Raw genomic sequence first — 15,629 nt, forward strand, 5'->3', positions numbered from 1 at the left:
TCCTCCTCATTCTACTCAACCATGGGTATGAATATTTTATTGAAAAAAACTTATGGAACATAATGAATACAATAATTTAAAATTAAAAAATTACCAATTTTCAATTGTCTTAAAAATATCCAATATATTGGAACAAACCACAAGAGTCAATACTTTTGAACAAACACTCTTAAATATCACACACCTAAGAGAAAATTAACTTGAAAAATATAAGTCAACTTTGACTATTTAACATTTTTAGTATAGGAATGAAGCTTAGTGTAAGAAGAGCCGTCTGCTTTGCGACACCAAAGTCTGGTTTGAGCATATAACTATTCTTATGTAGACCGCTTGTTGCAGGTGTAGAACAAGCCAAAACCTGGACGGCTGTTAACGAAAGAAGTAACCATGCAGATAACAATGATATAACCAGCCACGGCTTCGAACAGTGGGTTCTCAGAAACTGAGCCAACATGACTCTCCATTTGTTTCTGTAGTACTTGTTTGCATCTTCAATTGCTCCGTCTACAGGTTCATATTTGTTTTCCCACGTTGTTTTACTCATTGAGTTCCACATCTGGGCCACCTCAGCATCGCTACCCATATGACTATCAAGAATGCCGCGTTTCTTGAGAATGGCGACATCCCTCTCTGTATCAACCAATCTGTCCATCAGATATGTGTAGCGTGTGAGAGGCTTTTCCTCCGTCTGCAAATTAAGCTCAAAAGCCACAAGATTTCTCAATACTGCCTCTGTAGAATCATTGATTGTTATTTTGGGTAAGAAGAAAGTGGAGATTGTGCTCTGAAAGCTTATTTCGCTTAGGTCTCCTGATTGATACGGTGCAAACTTTATGCCCGCATCACTTAATACAGTTGCAGATGGAAAATTACCGGCTGCTGTAGCAGATAGCATCCACTTAATGAAACGCTCTACAGCTTTTTGTATAAAGACTATTTGTCTATTTGGAATTTTCAGTGATCTCCTATCTTTCTGTTGACTATTTGTCTGTTTTTCAGGTTGAACAAGATGATAGAGACAGTCCAGAACATGACTTCTTTCCTTCAGCTTCAATTGCGGTGGGCGATATTCCTCCGGACGTACGAAAGGATCGAAATGCACACATGCACCCTGTAGACAAGTGTTCAAGTTTCATAAGTGTATACGGACCTCTTTCTCTTCCAAAATTGAAATGAAATAGCCAAGATCTGACATTTTCCTGGGAGAGCGTTCCTTATGCAGTTGCACACTTAAATAATAACTCAAATTGTAATATTGCAATTGGGATTCAATTTTTTTTGTTGTGATAAAGTGAACGTGAACTAATGTTTTTGTTTCACAACTCAGTTGGTCTAGTGGTGGAGAATTTGTACTCTTGAAAGAGAGGTCACAAGTTCAAATCCCACTGGGGGGTAGGGTATGTACGCCTTGTTTGTAGTGCCAAGCACCTCTCGAAAAAGAGTACGAGGTAGTCCCATATCACTGTCACCATATGTAAACTCAAAAACTATGACATAGTGTCGTGGACTATAAAACCCACTTACTTTACTTACTTACCCGTTCTCAATTTCTTTTTTTTCCAAGCATCATATGTCTAAAGTTTTAGACTGATTATTTTTGAATTTATTTAACAAATAGAAAAAAAGTTTTTTCTGATTGAAGAAGGACTATTTTCCTAGAGTATAAATCATATTTTCTGAACTAAAAATTCTGAAAAAAAAATGCAAAAAATAAGAATGCAATGAATATTGTTGTCAGAATTTGTTTTAATATGTTCTACAAACTTCTGCCACATGTCGTTTGGTTCCCACCCAACCTTTCAACTACTCCTCGAACTTATTCAATTTCACTTTAGTTGAAAGCCATTCGCAGAGACCTAATCTAGCTTTTAGAACTTTTTTTCGTTCCTAAACTAATCTGAAATTGGATCTACATACAACAGATTAATTTGTTTTAGAAGAACAGTTCAGAGCTGTTGGAAGACCGAATATGGAAAAATTGGAGGGTTTTATGCTGGTTTCGAGCTCCTGGAGGCTTTTGAAAATAATTATAATTTGGATGTGACATTTATTTCTTTAACACAAGGATTTCTCGGTAAACTAAAATTCTTTAGCATCTACTCAAACATACCGTGACATTTATGATAGTTTATTCACTTAGTTCTCCGACATATGAGTTAGAGAGTCGGTTTAATTGTTTTTTCCGACATATGAGTTGGAGAGTCAGTTTAATTGCTTTTTGAGAATATGTTTTGAAATAATTGAAAATTGATTAAATTAACAAAATCTATAAATAAATATAGATTTAATTTATTGAATAAATTGTTATATCTAAATTCTAATTTCAATATATATATATATATATATAATTAATTAAACTATTAAAAAAAAAAATTTATAATAAATATCTTAAAATTTATAATGATAAATATATGTTAGATATTGTACAATTATATTATTAATTATACAAATAAATTCATATAGAAATTAAAGAATAAAATGGATATTTGTATGCATGTATAATTAAAATTTGATAAAATTAACAAATCTTATAAATAATAATAATTTAAATTTTTGAGTGTGAAAGATGGATATTAGATACAAACATTTTAACTTCTTTCTTATCTTTCACATAAGGCAGGGACTCCAACTCAACAAGAGCTCTTTTTTATTTTGTGTTGTTGTTGTCATATTGTAGGTGGCTTAAAATAATTGAATAAAAAAAGTGAGATGATCTACCTATATATTAAGTTATGTTTGCATGATTCTTATCTTTGCAGAATTAAGGAAAATATTTTATTCAATTATGGGCAGTCCTCATCATCAATAACAACTTTAAAGTTACAATTATTGGTGCAATATTGTTAAATATTGGACATACATCTTAACTACTAAAAAAGTCACATTGGACCTTCTAAAGAGGTCACCTATCCTAACATGACAACAAATTAAGTGCATCTAACCATAGAGTTTCCTTTAAGATTAAGCTATCCTAGCTCACTACATGATTGGCAAAATCTGCGACAAGTGTTGTGCATTATGAAAATGTGGTTCTTTTAGCTTATTAATTGATAAGTATGACTACTTATGAAAAATATTTGCTACTTATCAATTAGATGAGATAAAAGGACTCTACAATGAACACTTCGTAAGACACAACACTTGATGAAGATTGTAGTAGTTGGGTACCAAGATAAGAAGACAGACTCTTAGAAGAAATTTATTGGTTAAGCATGCTCCATTCATTTTGAATTCTTAAAGAACTACTATTCACAAAGCTTAGATCAGTAAATTCTTAAAAACTAGACAATTGAAGAAGAATAATAATAATATTACAATAAATTTATTACTTTTAATTTCATCTTTACATATAAAATTGCTTGCAGGAAAGGTAAAGCGCTTGCCTGTAACATAGCAGCCAGAGTGTCCCCTTCGTGGCTTCTTCCGTCGCCCTGTAGTATCTCTGAATCATTTTGGCTCCCCATTTGTGTTTCTGACCGCCTGTATGTCTTTGTGAGACGGGATGCGTCGACGAGCAGAAGCATTGGCACTTGATTTTCCAGCATGAGTATGTCCTTTCTAATGGCATACCAGAGCGGAGTGTTTCTTATGGACTCTAAAAGCAATATTGGACGGCGCTCATGATTTTTCCTGTAAGGCTGGTAAATAGACTCCAAAAACTGGAGAATGAAATGGGTATCGAGAGCAAGCATCCAAGACAACGTTTCCTGGTTGTGTGAAATACGTCTGTGATAGCAGACCCTGATTGGAACATCCAAGGACTTCATGTGCTCAGCAAGCGCATTTAGCAGTCCAGGCTGAGTCCTCTCCAGTGTATGCGCCATTTTCAGCTTGTAATCGTCTGTCTCCTCGTACTGCCGTAATTTTCTGTGGTGGTAAGGCCCAAGGGAAATTACTTGGGGAATGTATGCTTCGGGTTTTAACATCAAGAGAGGATGAGCTATGCCAAAGATACACGCACTAGAATCTGTTTCAGATGCTCCTTCATTTCTCTTCACGAGGTTGTCTTTAACATATATTATCCATGATGACCTCCCATCGTCGTCTTCACCTGCTCTAGCCATATCAGAATTTACTTGAGTCGCCAGTTGTGGCAAGCTCGGCAATTTTACTAATACACGCTCTCTTGAGGATCCATGCTGTAAATTGCCTGCACATATAACGAGAGTGGATTAATCTGATGGAAAATAGATGGAGGGTGAATTAAAATAGAACAAGAATTGCATCTAACAATTGTTATAAGCAATTTGTTCACCGTTTTTTTTGGGATTCGTGACAAAAGACAATCTTACTAGGTTTGAATTTTCGTACCTTTGGTAATACTGAGGAGGAGATTGCTAGAAATTTGTTCGGTGCTCCTTTTAGATTCATGAGAAGGGCTTACCCACCTCCTGTATAGAGTGGTTATATCGGACATTGACAGAACCGATCTTTTAGTGCAACGACAACTCCACTCTAACAATATTTGACAGAGCTTTATTTTTCTAGAAGTACATTACTACATTATGTTATAGAAGGAGGTTCATAATTTCTTGAGCTACTGCTTATATAACTGTTAGTCAAATGGTGTTGGCTATACTTTGACAAAATGCACTTCAAAGTCAAAATTTTAAAATAAAATAAAAATTCTATGGACAGCTCAAAATCAAATTTTCCAAAAAAAATCTTCAGATCTGTAAGAATGCAGCGATGTTTTTCCAAATTTCATAATGTTTTCTACTAATTATCATTCAAATCAATATAAATTCACTCTACAATTCTTGTAAAAATCTATTATTTTACATAATTTTTACAAAAGTCAAAATACATTTTGTTCTAGAGGATAAGAGTATCCTTTAATACATTTTTTCCTTCTATCATTGATTCTCAATATGTTTTGTTTGGAAGAATATATTTCCTTTAACATTATTTTATTTTGATTAACTCGATCTATTATAATATTATTCAAACTATTATATAATATGCAAGGTGATATTATAAGAATTGTAATATTTATTTTTATCATTATATAATTTTATTCAATATATTTATATATTTGTAATTTCATGCTAAAAATATATTAATATTAACAATTTATATTAGCAAAGCTGTCATAATAAATGAAATTGGAAGGTTATAAGTGAAGTGTCACCCAAATTCCAAGGTTATCATAATAAATGAAATTGAAAGGTTATAGGTGAAGTGTCACCCAAATTGATGTAAATCACTCCTTTTTATTTTGTTAACCAATTTTTTATTAAATAACATGTACAAGATATTTATAGTTATTCTTAAATTGATTGACATTATTTATTATTTTATTTGATCTCCAAGTGAAACTATTATGTGGCAAAAATAACCAATCAAATCTTAAATAAATAATTTCTTTTCATTCATTAAAAATGCACCATATATTAGAACTTTATAGATAGAAAAAGTAGTTGAAAAACAAATTAATATGATTTGACAACTAAAAATTAAAAATTAAAAGGTTGCATTTCAAACAATATGAATATGATTAATTGTAACAGATTTCCACAATCCATGCTATGAATATTTATGCTTCTAGTGAGATTGAGTGAAAGTTTAAAGCATCAACATTTTGGATCATACTACATGATCCATCATCAGGATGGGAGAGCTAAGAAAAAATATGAATATGAGTTATGATTTATGGATTAGATTGTGTCCAGGTTTTTTACCATCAACATTTCGGATCATACTACATGATCTATCATCGGATTTTTTGTTCTTCATCTTCATGTTCTTTGGCATCCTGATGATGGATCATGTAGTATGATTTGAAACGTTGATGGTAAAAAATTGCACACAATCTAATCTAGAAATCATAACTCATATTAATGGATTGTGGAAATCTTATAGATCCAATATGAATATTATAGTATCCTCCTATACAATTACCTCCTTTAGAAATTACCATATATGAAGTGCAACTAAATTAAATTTTAAAAACATTAGATGTTCAGCTCAATGACAAAGTTATAATATTGTATGCACCTAGATGGTGCTCACTTCAATTTTTTCTACAATTCAATAAAATAAGAATATTAATCCTTATGATGGACGTAATTGTAGGACATGCAGTTACAATCAGAAATTTAAAAAGCTAATATTATTAAGAATTATAGAAATCACATAGCTTAAATTGTATTACTAATAATAATTATAAAAATAATAGAAAGCTATTTTCAACTACACATGTTTAGTAAATACAAATAAATTTGAAACTATATATATATATATATATATATATATATATATATATATATATATATATATATATATATATATATATATATATATCCTTTTTCAAATAAAACTTATAGTGAAACCATATTAAGTAAATAAAGAAAAACTAATATTATGAACTATAGAAATCATATACTATTGTATTGTTTCTCCACATTAAAATAAAAATGATAGAACCTTTTTTTTTTTTTTGAAAAAAGAGGGGTAAAAATTTATTAAGACAGAAAGGAATACAACAAGGAGAGCTCAACAAGGAGCTGAGCTCCTGAGCAACAAGATCATCAAATTCTTGCACCATCTCAAAGGACAGTTGCCTCCTATCCCTAATATTCCAACCCGGATCATGACTAGAAGCCCATTTGGCTAAACAATTAGCAGCTCTGTTCCATTCACGAGGAATATACGTGAACCTAATGAACTGAAAAGAGGTAGAGAAGAGAATAATCTGCTTAACAATAGTGCCCAGCTGCCAACTAACATCCTCAAGCTCTTGCGAAGAAAGCATGTTCACCACCACACTTAACTATTCTTAATCACACTTGTTCAATAAATAAAAATAAATTCAATCTGATAGTAAATGTTTCTTGTTCAATTGTTTATATTTTTAGTATCAAACTGCACGAGTGATGCATCAACAAGAAGAAGAGAGTGCAAAAATAGTAATATAAAATAATACAAATTATATACCGTTTTAAAAGTAAAATGTATATTTAATCTTCAATTAACTATTGGAAACATTGATATTTAAGAAGGAAGAGTTCAAAAATAGTAAAATAAAATAATAATAATAATTATATACCTTTTTAAAAATAAAATGTAAAATTACTCCTCAAAAAACTATTGGAAACATTGATATTTAAAAAAAATGATAGGTATCCATTTAACCCAAACTGAATGGACTGGACAAGCCTAAATACATGTTCCATAGATTTTAAATACAAATTCAACCATATATCAAGCAATTCAAACCAACTCAAAAAATAAAAAAGCATAGTGAAACAAACCTGTGCAATTAGAGATCTTTTTTGGAGACTTTGCACAGAGATGGCATCTGCATAAGCCTTGTTTGGTTAAGAGAGAGCCCAGATGAAGAATCAGAAGTGTCCATTATCAAAAGACACGAACACCTTCCTTGGATTTTTCTTAACAACCTCTTCAGCGTTGTTACATCAACCATTCAAGGGTTGTTTTCATGTTCCTTGTAGAAATCCAATATGGGGCTCCAGCTCTTGAAAAGTAGATGCGCATTCTTTTTCATCACTTTGTAAATCCCCACAATAACACACTCACAAAACCAATATACACTTCCTTGGCCATCAAATATCAAACTATAAATTCTTCTTCATCTTTAGACTAATTGTCTGAATGCTAAAATGATCAACTGGATAGCAATATTAATGAACTCTTCTTTATGTGTACTCAAAAAGTTGCGAGTTATTTCTACAGTTATTTTTCAGGACACTTGGCCTTCTTGCTGTGAATGATATAAAAACTCCATCTACTTCGTTAGAGTTTTCTTACCCTCCAATAAATTCTCTTGGTTTCTTGGTAAGTGGTTCAAATTACTTCATTGCGTAGCTTATTTCAGCAGGTTGGGGCTTTATTGTTTTTCAATGGGGTGGTTATGTTTTTAAAACATACGTACTAGTACACAATTGCCCTCTAGCATTATGAATGCCAAATGATTCATCGGAAAATATGCATCCATGTTATCCACATTAGATCTAAAGTTGTTTCAAAGCCGACGTCCTATGACATATGTAATAATTTCTATTAAATATTATTATTTATTGGTCTAGTTCAGGTTAGTACATGAGGTTATTAACAATGTTATTTATGAGTCCCTGGTCAAGGCATGGGACTAGACTGAGTGAAAACATCAAACTTTCACTTATCCTATGATCATTGTGAATGATTTCTTTTCAAATAATTTTTCTAATTTTAATTCTTGTTTTGTGATTGGTTGTGATTGGTTGTGCCTTTTCCTGGTAGTCTTTTTCATTTTTCTACTGAGAAAATTAGGAAAAATTGGCAAATCTGAAAAATTAATATGCATTTGTGTTGGGTTGTTGTAAGAATTTGGTATATCTCTGATATTATGTAAGAATTTCCCTAAGGCAATAATTCAACACCAAGATCAAAAAGCTCAGTAGATAGCACAAGAGAGAAAAATGATGATGAAATGATGATCAAATGAGAATGGATATGAGATAATTGGATGAATGTATCATAGAAGTGCCTGTATATAAAGGCAACTAAAATGACTACGAGTCAGCAAAGAGATAAACATTACAACTAAGCACATGTCCACCAAGAGTGGATTATCCTCCATTGAGCACAAGAGTTTGTGTGATGATGAGAGGACAAGTTTACATAAGTGTATCTCATAAAGAGATGTCATAGACACCATGTGCTCAAATAAGTTGCTAAGTTTTGCATTGTCAACAAGACAACTTATATGACTATGCATATTCTTAAGTGTCTACATGACAACTAATATAAAAATGCATTATGTGTAATAATAATTAATTATTTACATTAACACCCCCCTTAAGTATAATTTAGGGTAATGCACTTAAACTCACAAAGCTAAATGCAAGATGCAATGTGGGTCCCAGCTACTAGGCCATGTTAGGTACCCATGTACAAATGCAATGCTTTACATATAATGTTATGCAATGCAATCTCTCTGAAAGCAGAGAAAAAGGGAAAACCTCATGGGAAAAACCTCCTCCAAAAAGAGAGATGAAGAAATACAAGATGCATTCAAGCATATATCTCCCATAAGAAAAAATACATGATGGTATCCCTACATATTGAATAATCTCCTGCAAGAATGTCATGAAGACAAAAAAGTATACAATACCTACAAATGACATTTGTCCCTTTAGGAAGAAGATATGCCAAGTATAGGTACAAGTATACTTCCCATTGTGGATAGGAAGATGGATGAGAAATCCATATGTAGTATGCTATGGATACTACCTTTGAAGTATGCTCATATGTTGACAAGTCCTTGATGAATTTAGATGTTACAAGCCAATCTAGTGGATGCCCAAAAAAAGGGTGGCAAACAAGGTAACATGTCCATGTATGAAAGTGAATCAAACCCCAAAGACAAGGAATCGTCCTTAGAGAAAGATATGGGAAGAGAAGCAATGTAGCCTCCCCTCAATGATGAATGCACACCCATAAAAGAAGCTCCATGATGACTGAAGAAGTTGTACCATGAAAACTAAATGATGTTCCTCCTTGTAGGAAGAAGTGGTGTCATTGGTCTAGTAGAGAATGCTCCCTAACTAGTAGGAAGAATCCTCAAAAGATATGATGTCTGAAGAAACTGGAATACAATCTCCAAAGACTGATATGTCTCATTTGCAATAAAAGAGTCCTCCTCCAATTGTTGAAAAGAAGTTTCCACAATCATGTCAATCTCAAAAGAAAGATCAAGTGGTTGAGAGTCAAAGTGTTCCCTCACAACAAGTGAAGAAGAATTCTCCTCAACAAAGAGAAGATGGATGTCATCAATAATGTCTCCCACATCTTCAATGTAAGACTCCACAAACAACACTGCAATGTCTGGAAGGAAGTCATCACATGCCACTGAAATAGGAAGACATGGTAATTCCTATTGCACTAAATCAAAAGCATCTATAGCTAGAACTAGATCCCTAGAAGCAGTAGGAGCATCAGGAGTTATGATCTCAACTAGAGTTGTAGGTACCACAGTTGGAGTGGCTGGAGGTAGAATGTCCTTTGGTAATGTAGGGACTCGTGGATCTCCATATGCTTCCCAAAGACACATCCAAATATCACGAGGACTACTTGCCTTACTAAGAGGAGCAAAATATTCCTTGCTCATATTGTTATACATAAAGCGAAGAAGAAGAGAAAGATGTCCCCAATTAGTATTAGGTGGAAATATCTTTGAATATAGATAAGGAAACACTTCCTTATGTTCTCTTCGATGATCAATCATCAAAACACTCCATTTTTTATAGTTCCTTTTTGTCAATTTGAGTCTTAAACCAAAGTGACACTTTTGATGAGACTCCATGAAATCAAATAATGTATGCACCCCCAAAATGCAAAAAAGAAATCAAAGAAACTCCCTTTAATGCATGATTTGGCACTTTATATTTAGTGTGATTACAATAGCCAATTGCCAATTTAGAGCCTAAGTGGACTTCTAATTTTTTCGGTTACAACAACAAATATGAAGCTATATTAGACTCAACAAGATAAGACACAAGACCTCTCAAGGATCTAATTAATTACAAGTGCCAATAGGCCAAAATGAGACCAAAATTTGAAAGTACTATGTTTACTCAAAATTACTCCAAACTGATACCAAATTTGGAAAGTAGATGAAAAAACATGCACTCTTAAAAAAATAGCACTTGAATATGTGTCCAGATGAGCCTGAACTAAGCCTTTGAAGTTGCGAAAATTGGGATTTGAGATTTGCAAAAAAATTTAGGAACATAGATCTCAAACATCCTATAGCAATGTGTAGATCATGAAATTCTACCCCCAAAAAAAAAAGAATTGCTCAAAAAAAGGAGTCTGTATAAGAGAAATATCGTTGTTTGAAAATCACCTCTATAATTATTTTTCGTAAATCGTCATCCTCGCACCTCCAAAAATCAATTGACTCTTGATTTCACCTCAAATGTCCAATTTTGATGAAACAAAAGTCGATTTAAGAGGTTTTTGACCTTCTAAATGTAATATCAATATTTGATTTGCACCAGCAAGCTCCACTCTTAACCTGCAAAAAAAATCTCCTCAATGGCTATGCAATGAAGCTCCCATGGCTCTGATACCATGTAAGAATTTGATATATCTCTAATACCATGTAAGAATTTGTCTAAGGAAATAATTCAACACCAAGATCGAGAAGCTCAGTAGATGGCACAAGAGAGACAAATGATGATCAAATGAGAATGGATATCAGATGATTGGATATGAGATAATTGGATGAATACATCATAGAAGTGCATGTATATAAAGGAAACTATAATGACTAGGAGTCAGCAAAGAGATAAACATCACAACTAAACACATGTCCACCAAGAGTGGATTATCCTCCATTGAGCACAAGAGTTTGTGCGATGATGAGAGGATAAGTTTATATAGGTGTATCTCATAAAGAGATGTTGTAGACACCATGTGCTCAAATAAGTTACTAACTCTTATGTTGTCAACAAGACAACTCATATGACTATGCATATTCCTAAGTGTCTACATGACAACTAATATAAAAATGCATTATCCTAAGTAAACTTAAATAAAGTGTAATAATAATTAATTATTTACACTAATAGTGCATATAAGTAGGTTGTTGTATATTAATTGGTGATTCCTCTAGAGGCACCTCAAAAGTTTTAATCCCCAAGACTTCTAAAAGCAGTCATGCAAGCGAAGACATAAAAAAATAAATTGTTCTCTATATTTTAAAATGTAGATTTGTTAAGAAATTTTCATTTTGTACTAGCAACTGGTGATTATCATTCTAGATCTATACTAATTTTGCCAGTGTGAATGGTGCCAAGACATTACTAAGAGATTTCTGACATTATTTTCATTAGGATTCTATGAACTGTTATCTTTGAAGCATTGCAAATTTAGATGCATCCAAAGACTTTTTTCATTAGTATGATTTTTGGCATTGATATTGTTTTGTATAGCACTTCTTCTCTAAAAATATGTTTTTGTTTTGGCTTACAAGCAGGTAGGGCAAGGGAGAGATTTTGGTATGATTTTTGTAAATAATCTGTATTGTAAAATATGATTCCTTCGATTTCTAAGGTTTTTCAAAATGCGTTCAGTGCATTTGTTCTGAAATTCTCAGATCTTATTTATTATGTTGAAGTTTCTTTTCTAGTGTCGACTATTTTTTTATTGTGCATAAGTTTTATGAATGCACATTGAAATGAAGCATCAGGAAATCCTAAGTTGGAGCATGAAATTCTTACTATTTTTTTTTAAAAATTTATTTATCACCCTCAAACTATATCTAAACACATATAGTCATTCCAGGAATGATGTTTAGGGATTTAATAAAATAAATTTTATTTTTCTTTCAGACACATTTTTATCTTGGTCAATTTAGTTGAATTCTATGCGATAACAAATTGATTAAGAGAAACTGTCAATATTTTAGATTCAATGGTTATTTGAGGGTTGATCTACTTGTATAGTCTTTTCTTTTTTATTCTATTAGTTTTCAGAATTTTTAATCCTTTCTTTTAGGATGGGACTATTATTTTCAAATAAATTTTTAATATTAGTATTTTGTCATCTTTTCTCTTTACGATAGTTGTCAGCATCCAAACTCTAGACCTTGTGGGTATTTTCTTCTTTTCTTTCCCTAAATTTTCATGTGATCCCTATATTACTCATCATGACATATGCAAGTTTATGATTTTTGTATAAATTTCCATGTTAGAATTTATTAAGCTACAAAAGATGCTAGGAAAAGTCATCAAACTCTTGTACTCTAGAATATTAGCCTTCACAAGCTCAAGCGCCCTTTCTTCCACCCCTTCCAACTCTTTGAGATGAGTATACTCACTATCATTTCAGTATTTTATTCATAGCTTGCCTCTTATAACACACATTTGGAAGAAGTGATATTATTATTTCAAAATATATATATAATAATATAGGGAAGGTATCTAGAATTTTGCTAATTGGAATTGCTTGATACGTCTTTCATAAATAGGTTATGTTATGATACTATGTCATGTACTACCATCTTTGGTTTAAGATTTACTAAATATTTTTAAATTATTAAATCATAAAAAATAATCCTGAATAAAGTTTCTCCCATTAAGACAAGCATCAGGAATGTTATAATCTAAAATATTAAAATCAAAGTATATAAAAATTAATATTTTAACATTTATCTCCTAATGTGTTGTACCCTTCTTTGATTTACTAAATTTTTTTTATCTCATATTTTTTCTATTTTTGTGCATTTCTATTGCTAATATCTAAAATGTCTATACCAACATTTTTATCTTGAAAAGTCTTCATTTTGGAATGTAATTAAATTGCCTATCCATAGCTTATATTGTAATACCTAAGGTCTTCAATGATGAGGTTGAAGTTTTAATAGCAACATTGCACACCATAAATCTGTAATAAATCCATGAATACTCATGATATGGCATTGAGCCTCAATTGGTAGGTTGATATATCCAAGATGAACATGCACCTCTAAAATTAGGACATTTTGAGCTTGTATGATTGACTTACTAAGTAGCAAGCCTCTAGAAATAACAACTTTGTACTAAGACAACCCTTATTCAAGAAAAAAAAGGAAATATTTTTGCACAATGTAAGGTTGCTCTTACACCCAAGATGTTATTGCATCAACATTTTTCTTAGAGAGACAAGTGATGTAATTGGACTTGCGAGAAACAACAGACTCTATCCACTCATTGAATGCTTTGGCAACTGACCTATCTATTTTTACCTAATTAAGAAAGTGCTAGTTTGTTGGGAAAGTATCATCTATTATGGATTTTACATTAGATCGAGATTCAGTGTCTCGATGTTATGAATTTCCTAAATATATTTCTCCATTAGTTGAATGGATTGTTTCATCTCCTTTTTCTCCTTCCAATCCTTCAAGATTATATTGGTGACTCTTGTGAGCCCAACATCAAATATTTTCATGTTTGTGGCTCTGCTCATAGGTCCAAGGATAGTCTTTTCTAAGGTATAATATTGGGGCATGATGTCATCTAGGCTCTTATCTGTGGTAGGTTTATACACATTGACCACCCAATTTCATGTTTTCTCATCAATCTCAAGAAAAGTATCTATTTTGGGCTTCTATCTCTTAGGGAATTTTCATAGACATTTCCCTAACATATCTTTAACTAAGACATTCATAGGAACTATGGTCCTTTTCTTATTGACAGACATATCAAACCAATTTATTATGGAAGGATTACTTTTGGATAAAGGTTTTTCAAAAATAGGGGAGGTTGCATTAGGCATTGAAACTAGAGTGTTATCTCCATCCAAGGCTTGTTAGGTCTTCTAATCAACTTCAATCAATTTATCAACAATGGAATCATCCATGACTTCAATATATATAGGTTCTTCACTAACACCTATTGTAGCAACTTGTTGAACCTTTCTCCTTTGAGTGTGTGAAGGGGTCCACCTTGTTGTAGGAATCTCTTCAACTATACTTTGAACCAAAGGTTTAGCTTCAAGTTCTGAGATGGGTGCACCTGCAAAAGAACATGTGATAATTTTGTTAGTGTGACAAACGGAAAGCATGGGCTTAGAACTAGTGGGACCTCTCAAGGAGCTTGAACCAACTTGATCCAGTTTCAACTTTCTTTTGTTTGCCAACCATTTTTCTATCCTTTCAATAATAGGAAATGTTCTAGCCTAAAGATCATCTTCTTCAGGATAATCCCAATCCAGCATAGGTATAGGAAAAGCTTCCACTTGTTGAGCATAAAAAGGGTCTACCACCTCTTCATTCTTGTGTTCTTCAACATCAAAGATATCAATATGTAGGTTGAACTCTTTTACCTATTTCAGAATGAAAGTAGATCACCATCTCTTCTTTACTTCATAACCTTCTTCATAATTAGCCTAGAAATTCTCTATTTGTGGTTCATTAATGAAAGTAGAGTATAGATCAAACTAAGATTATGTGAAGCCTTTACTATCAAATCTTGAGTGAGTGAAGTAGGTAGGCAAGTTAATTGTCTTCATTTTTTTGCTTGCAGGCCTAAAATGTCTTGAATGATTATGTACTTGTAATGACCAAGCTCAATTGGGAAGACATAAACAGATTCCTTTATGGCTTTATATTTTTTTATCTACCTACAAATTTCAATCAAAATATAATGGTCTAGGCAATATCAGGTTAATTTCAAATATTTTCCTTCATAATGACCAACTCTCACCTATGTAAGCTTAGTAAACTAAGTGAAAAATCTTCCATAAATGGTAACAAGTTGAGCTGCCTCATCTATCAATCTCCAATTATCTTTGCCTTGAAGTTTAAAAACTAGCTTGGTGAGGAAAGTGTTTTGTACTCTTTTAAAACCCTTTGGATTTTCATCTTTCTGCAACAAAGGAAAATATTCATATAAAGGCATACTATTTACCCAAATTTGATGTGGCAATCCTTTCCATTCCTGACAACATGCTAGAATGTAAAATAGGTAAGAAGACATGTAGAAGCCATAAATCTTGGATGCTTGTGACAACTCTTCATGTAATCTGTCTGCTATAATATTTTCCCAAGCAATGTACTTATTCCCACTCATGATGGTCTAGACAAAGGAATACATCCAGTTTATCCAAAGACTGCTTTCTCTTTGCCTTTAATTCTTTTAAGC

General features: G+C 32.3%; 1 pseudogene; it reads right to left on the reverse strand.

Moving 5' to 3' along the window:
• Positions 1-317: 317 nt before the first annotated feature.
• Positions 318-15,629, reverse strand: part of LOC149543750 (putative UPF0481 protein At3g02645) — a 35,984-nt pseudogene continuing 20,672 nt past the window's right edge.

The sequence above is a fragment of the Cupressus sempervirens genome, chromosome 8 (assembly GCF_028749045.1).
Source record: "Cupressus sempervirens isolate cs-2001-9-10 chromosome 8, ASM2874904v1, whole genome shotgun sequence".
Lineage (NCBI taxonomy): Eukaryota > Viridiplantae > Streptophyta > Pinopsida > Cupressales > Cupressaceae > Cupressus > Cupressus sempervirens.